General features: G+C 37.6%; 1 pseudogene; it reads right to left on the bottom strand.

Annotated features, from left to right (window-relative positions):
* Positions 3,834–6,274, bottom strand: LOC8083630 (annotated as a pseudogene).

Below are 7,448 nucleotides of genomic sequence, written 5' to 3'. Positions count from 1 at the left end.
GTTTTTGGGGAGTCTCCGGCAGCGGCACGACTACTCGCTTCGTCACCTCCCTATTCCCGGCACGCAAGGATCTTCATTGCTTCCTAACTGCGCTGCATCGATTGGGAGGACTACATCAGTAAAAGCACCATGTCGCTCGCTGGTGCTTCCGGCTCTGCCGCAGGGTATGAAATCTTTAAACATCCTCTTATTTTGATGATCAAAATATTGCTGGTAGCATTGTTTGGATGACGATCATGCTTTGTTTACACAATAAGATGCATGATATTATTCTGATTATTGCTATAATTATTTTCATGATGATTAGTCTAAATAAGCACATATTTGATATATTGTGTAAATCTTATTTCTAGAATAAAGTAAACATGATTTTGCCTATATTTACAACAGCTATTGCTTTGCTGCATCCTCTTCCACAGTCAAGTGGACTTAATATTCTTGTGGCCTTCTTGGAAGTTCATCATGGTATTGCTTATCAATTTCTGCAACCCTACCCCTTTGGACAAACCTATGTCTGTTTCGTCATATGCATGAAACGTATCAAAGTTGACTTTGGCAGGCTCAGGCAGTGCAACAAGTCACCCAAATAAGCAAACCGACCAGGCCGGTTAGGTAGCAAAGGGGCCGCAAGACCCGACAATCTTCCGGTCCGAACATTCAAACCGGAGACGCCGTCCGATGATTTCCGTCCGATGATTCCCGCGCGCGCTACGAGTTGCCAGGTACGTACGTTTTCTTTTTATTTATTTCCTTTTTTTGTTTTTTTCTTCTTTTCTTTTCTTTTTTTCTTCTTTTCTTTCTTTTTATGTTTCTTTTATGTTTTCCTCCCGATCGTTGCTGTTAGTTTTCTTCTCTTTTTGTTTCTTTTTCTTTTTCTTTTTCTTTTTCTTGCTATATTTTATTTTCTTTAATTTCTTTTCATTTTTTCTTTCTTTTTTCATTTTATATTTCGTTTGGTTCTTTTTTATCTTTTTTTGTGCTTTATTTTTGTTTCCTTTTTTATTTTATATTATTCTTTATTATGTATCTTTATTTTTTTTCTTATTCTTATTATTTTCTTTGATGTTCACGTGCTGATATTCTATTTTTTTATTTTTTTTCTTTTGATTTTGTTTTTCCTTTTATTTTTTTAGTTAAGTTTTCTTTTATTCATGTTTTATTTTCTTAATCTTTCTTCGTTTCTTTTCTTTAATTTCTTCTCTTTTTTACTTTCTTTTTTTCATTTTATATTCCATTTGGTTCTTTTTCTATCTTTTTTGTGCTTTATTTTTACTTTCCTTTTTGTTTTATATTATCTTTTTTTTGTATATTTTATCTTTTTTATTATTCTTATTATTTTCATTGATGTTCACGTGCTGATGTTCTATTTTTTTATTTTTTCTTTTGATTTTGTTTTTCCTTTTATTTTTTTAATTATGTATTCTTTTATTCATATTTTATTTTTTAACCTTTATTTGTTATTAATCTTTTCTTTTTTGCATCATTCATTTTTTTGTGTTATGTGTCTAATTACGTTTTCTTTCATTCACGTTTTTACTTTTAATATTTCTTTATTTTTCTATTTTCCTTATCGTGCATCATTCGATTTTTATTTTTCTTTATTTTTCTATTTTATGTCTTTATTATTATTTTCATTATTTCAGTTATTTCTATATATTTTTACCTTTCTTTTTTTTTATTTTTCTTTTCTTTTTATTTTTTATGATGTTCTATATTGTTTTTTATGTTCAAATAATACAGTAGACAAGTTCACGTGCTATATATGTTATATTTTTTGAAGTTTTTTTAATGTTCTCATGGTATAGATATGATGTTTTTTACGATGTTCGCGCAATATACGTGTTATGTTTTAAAATGTATTTAGTGGTGTTAATATAATATATATGCGATTGTTTTTTAATGTATTTACTGATGTTCGATAGTGAATTTAGCGACGTTCATTTAGTATACATGTGATGTTTTTGTGATATATTTAGTGATGTTCAGGTAATATATATACGATGTTCTATAATGTATTTAGTAATGTTCTATGGTGTATTTAATGATGTTCACTTAGTATATATGTGGTGTTCTATGATGTACTGAGTAATGTTCATGTAATGTATCTGTGATGTTCTATAATATATTTAGTGATGTTTCGTGATGTATTTAGTTATGTTCACTTAATATACATGTGATGTTCTAAGTATACATAAGATATTTTCCAGTGATGTTCTATGTGGGATCTTGTTTTAAAGAATTTGTTACAACAAATTTAATGGTATTATCTGAATTTAATTTAGATATTTAGTTTAAAAGTTATAATTTTTTAATCCATAAATAATTATACAATGCAACGTGGATAAGGTGGGCCTAGGCTAGCCTGGGCAAGCGCGCGCTGCCGCTCTTCGATGCTGTAGTTGGTGCTTCTGAAATTTCCCGCGCTGGTGCTCCCAAAATTTCCCACGCTGCCGGACGACGGCTGTCGTCCGAACGGCCGGACCGCAAGAGGCCCCCGCAAGACCAGCCAGGCCCCAAACCGGCCAAGTCAGTTTCATCAGAGGGAGGGGGGCACAGCCCACACAACAAACGTTGGGAGGGAGGCCGACCTAGCGAGCTCGAGGACCAGCCAAGCCAGTTCACCAGGGTCTTGGGGCCACCTTCTTCTTTTGTTCCAAGGACTTCCACGCAACGTTCCAAATACTCCCGCTGGTTTCCTAAGGCCTTGTTTAGTTCCAAAAAATTTTGCAAAATTTTTTAATTTCCCGTCACATCAAATCTTTAAACATATGTATGGAGTATTAAATATAGACGAAAATAAAAACTAATTGCACAGTTTGGTCGGAATTGACGAGACGAATCTTTTGAGCCTAGTTAGTCCATGATTAGACAATATTTGTCAAATACAAACGAAAGTGCTACAGTATCGATTTCCCAAAATTTTTTGAAACTAAACAAGGCCTAAATAATGTTGTTTTGGATATCAATATGGTCTCAGAAACAACTTTGATAATTACTTTTTATTATAAAAATGTTTATACAATATAGTTAATATGTACTTTTATAAAACTATATTTTGAGATGAATCTACTTATATCACTTTTATATTTTTAAAATCATTCCAAAAGAATTTATTTAAAGTTAAAGTTTAAAATGATTGACTTAAGACAACCTCAAAACAACATTCTTTAGAAAACTAGAAAGACTTTATTTTTAGGGGACTATTTATTCATGAGAAACATTGTCTAAAAGTCCTTTTATAATCTCAGCCCCTTACGTCATTCATATTTTCAAACTTAGTCCAAAAGAATTTATTTGTAGTTAAAGTTTAAAATCATTGACTTAAGACAAACTCAAAACGACATTCTTTAGGAAACTAGATAGTTTATTTTTTGGGGACTATTTATTCAGGAGAAACATTGTCTAAAAGTCCTTTTATAATCTCGACCCCTTACATCACTTTCATATTTTCAAACTCAGTCCAAAAGAATTTATTTGTACTTAAAGTTTAAAATGATTGATTGACTTAGGACAACCTTAAAATGATATTCTTTAGGAAACTAGAGACTTTATTTTTGGGGGACTATTTATTTAGGAGAAACATTGTCTAAATGTCGTTTTATAATCTCAGCCCCTTACATCACTTTCATAGTTTTAAAATCATTCCAAAAGAATTTATTTATAGTTAAAGTTTGAATAATAATTGACTTAAGACAATCTTAAATCGGCATTCAATTCTTTAGTAAACTAGAGAGACTTTATTTTTTGGTACAATTCATTCACGAGAAACATCGTCTAAAAGTTCTTTTATAATCTCGGCCATTTTTGGTCGTCTACGGATTGACGCATCCATGTCACGTAGCTGTGTTGTCGTTTCTGCCTCTGTATCTAATAGAGAAGTGCAAGAAGTGCAATAGGTTGACCACACCTAGAGCAGCCATCATCCAGAAGAAGTAATCCAGATGGCCCTTGTCGAGGTCGTCCGGGATCCACCTGGGCTTCCCGCCACGCGCTGTGGTGGCCGCGACGGCGCTGAGCACGGCCGAGTTGAGGTAGCTCCCGGCCGCCACGGCGAGCTGCGCGATCGCGTTGCTGAGGCTCTTCATGCCATCCGGTGAACTCGAGGATGCCGATGGTCGCGAACACCTCCGCCACGCCTAGCACCATGCAGAGCTTCTGTAGAAAACATTTCCACATAGGGCTCTTTTAGAGAACCGCTTATGGAAATTTTTTTAAAAAAATATGAAATCACATTTTAAAAATAGAGAAAAAGAGTTAATTTCAAAGAAGGGCCACTGGCTAATCGCTCGCCCGACGGAGTCGAAGTCGCAAGTCGCGCATTTTTCACGTAAAATCGCGCGTTACGTGGCTAGTGAAATTCGAACTTGAGACCTCGCCCTCGCGTGTAACCTCCTCTATCACTACACTTATCACTTAAATTAATGTGTCTATATTAGAGTTTAGTTCCCCACATATTATCCTAAATTGAGCATACATTGATTATTTGAGACCATAAACAGATTCAAATGAAAAAGTTGTCAACTACAAAGTTTCATAACTTTTCAAAAACTATAACTTTTATATTGGTAGTTTCTTCATCCAAGGTCATTTACAAAATTTGAATTTCAATGTTAAGAAATTCAAACGTTGTTTTCGACGACAAGATGATCTCAAATGAAAAAATTATCAACTATAAAATTTCATAACTTTTCGAGATGTACAACTTTTATTTTGACAGTTTTTTCAAATGATGTCATTTGAAAAACTTATCAGGTATTATTTTTAGAGTCGGTTTTCTTAAGCAACCGCCTGTAGAAATATGATTTTTAGTGGTGGTTCCTTAGAAAAACCGTCTTTAGAAATATATGATTTCTACCGACGATTTTCTTAAGCAACTGCCTCTAGAAATATGATTTTTAGTAGCAGTTTCTTAGGAAAACCACATGTAGAAATACATGATTTCTACACGCGGTTTTGTTAGAAAAACCACATGTGAAGATGAATCTTCACAGACGGTTAGTAGTTCTGACACCGTCCTTTTTATACTATAGGCGCGTGATAACTAAAACCGTCTGTGCTATAAAAGAAGGCGTCCGCTAGTTCTCCCCAGCCGATGTTGATGCAATGTCAGCCTTGTCAAAGAATTGGACATGAAGTACTAAACGACATTGTCACACGTACATAAGGTCATTGCCAATACAATTTCTTAACCGTCGGAGTACACAGCGGCACGGCGAGTGCCATTCTTTTGTGGTGACGGCTTGTAACACCTAAAATTTCGCTCTTTTAAAAATAGATGAATTTGACATTATTAAATAATTTTATGAGCATAAAAATATAGGAAAATAAATAAACTTTGGGAAATTAAAATTTAATAAAAAATTAGAAACACGTTGATGCATTCATGCTGCAGCACTTTTTTTTTTGACAAGGAGCACTTAATTTTTGTGTTGTGTGAATTTATGCAAAAGAAAATTTTGTTTAAAATTCAAAATTATAAATGCTTTTGAAAACAAGTTGGAAAAAAATAAAAAAGGGAAATCCATCCCTCTCCCTTCCCCCTTATTTTCGGCCTGCTTAGCCCAATTCCAGCAGCCCGCCAGCACCCTAACTCCCTCTCTCTCTTCCACTGACGAGTAGGGCCCACTTGTCAGCTTTATCCTTCTCCCCCAACCGTTCCCTCCTGTTCTCGCGCACAGAAGCTGGAACAGGCGCCCGCTCCCACGATGGCGCGCCCACGCCCACGTCTCTTGGTCTCTCGCGACTTAGAGTTGTTGTCGACCCCGCTCCTCTCTCCCCCTCCTCATTCCCGCACTCGCAGCCGCAACCGAGCGCCTCGACAGTAAGAAAAACCGCCGTCGGTGACCACCACGACCGTCGCGCGCTGTCCCGCCGATTCGAGCCTTCTCCGCCTCCATTCTTCGCGCTGGTGAGCTCCCCTCCTCTCCCGCTTCCTCCCTGTCTATTTTTCTCGCGAAACGGCGCACTCCTCCGTGCTGTCTGCGGAGCTCCGGCGAGCTCCATGGCCGCCGGCCGTGGCGCGTGCCGCGCAGGACCTTCCACAGCCGCGCCAAGTGTTCTAGCGAGTTCGCCTTGCCTCCCTCTTCCTCCATGTGCGCTCATTTTGGTCAATCGTAGCCCGGAGTCCCAGTTTCGCGAGCTCCGACGGGACGTTCATGGCGCCGCCGTGAACCTTCTCGGAAACCGCCTCCTCTACCGCGTTTATGGTTTGGAACGGACTCACATCGCTCAGGGTGGCCACCGTTTTCTTCCCCGTCTCTAGCCTCTGCGCCATCCCTCTCCCCCTCTCTCTCTCTTTTTTTTCTCTTTTCTTTTAATCTAGTGCGTTCAAACTTGATCCAACGGCCAGAATCACTTGATACCCCTTTATGTGATATTTTGTTGAAGAGCCCCCAGGAATCTCGTTTTCGCGGGCGCAGTCCTCGGCCATAGGGATTTTCAGGATTTAATTTATTTATTTAAATTTGTTTAAACTCTACTTTATTTACAGAATTGCCACCGCATTGTTTTAGCTATAAAATCGTCGTTTGAACTCTGAATCGATCCGTTCAAGTTGCGTTAGTTTCGTAATTTCATAAGCTTTGCGTTGGTACCACTGTTGTTTAGGTTTACCACTGTTAGATTTCCTAGTTAATTATAAGTCCATAGATTGCTCTTGAAATCCCGTTAAAAGCGTAACTTTCGCGTCGTAAGTCCGTTTTTTGTCAATTTTCCGTTGACGTGATCGTAGCAGCGCGTAGATAATTTTAGAAAACTTTTATTTAATTTATTTACTGCTGGTGTGCTGTTCTAACTTTAGGAATTGTTCTCTTGCATGTCTGTCTTGGTATGCGTGATGATTGTGATGTGTCGATCGAGTCCAGACGGTGAGGAGTATTTCGGGAGTCCGGAGCTCTTTGGGGACCAGCAAGACCAGCAGGAGTACGTGAACCAAGGCAAGTATAGCATGGGCCTACCTTTGTTGTCCTACTCATTTTTAAGCATTTCACTCTGCATGTGTATACTATTGCAAACTATAAGGACATCCTAGCTGTTGATGACAATTACCTTATTCTCGAGGGTTTTTATTGCATATGGGTAGAAGTGCTAGTTCTCTAACTCCAATTATATATGATCTGAAATCAGTGATGGAACCTTGGTTAATTGATTAAACATGATTATGATAAATGGAACATAGGGCTATGGTAAATATGACCGTTGGTCATGTTGTCCTAGACCCTCCGTAAGGACTTATTTGTCGGCAAACGCTGGGACTTACAGTGCAACCGGGAGAGTCACATGGCTCTGACTTTAGCTCAGTAATAGGATCTTTTCTAACTCGTTAGAGGTTACCCGAAAGGGCGCAAGAGGAGCTTGCCACTTTGGGTGTAGTGCTACCCCTGTTTCTATGAGTATAGCCGCTATGGAAATGTGCCATAGAAAAGGGGGTTTTCTACATCTGCCTGCCG

Source organism: Sorghum bicolor, chromosome 1, assembly GCF_000003195.3.
Source record: "Sorghum bicolor cultivar BTx623 chromosome 1, Sorghum_bicolor_NCBIv3, whole genome shotgun sequence".
In the NCBI taxonomy this organism is placed as follows: Eukaryota; Viridiplantae; Streptophyta; class Magnoliopsida; order Poales; family Poaceae; genus Sorghum; species Sorghum bicolor.
The sequence above is the reverse complement of the archived record's forward strand: the minus strand, read 5'-3'. Positions and strand labels throughout refer to the sequence as shown.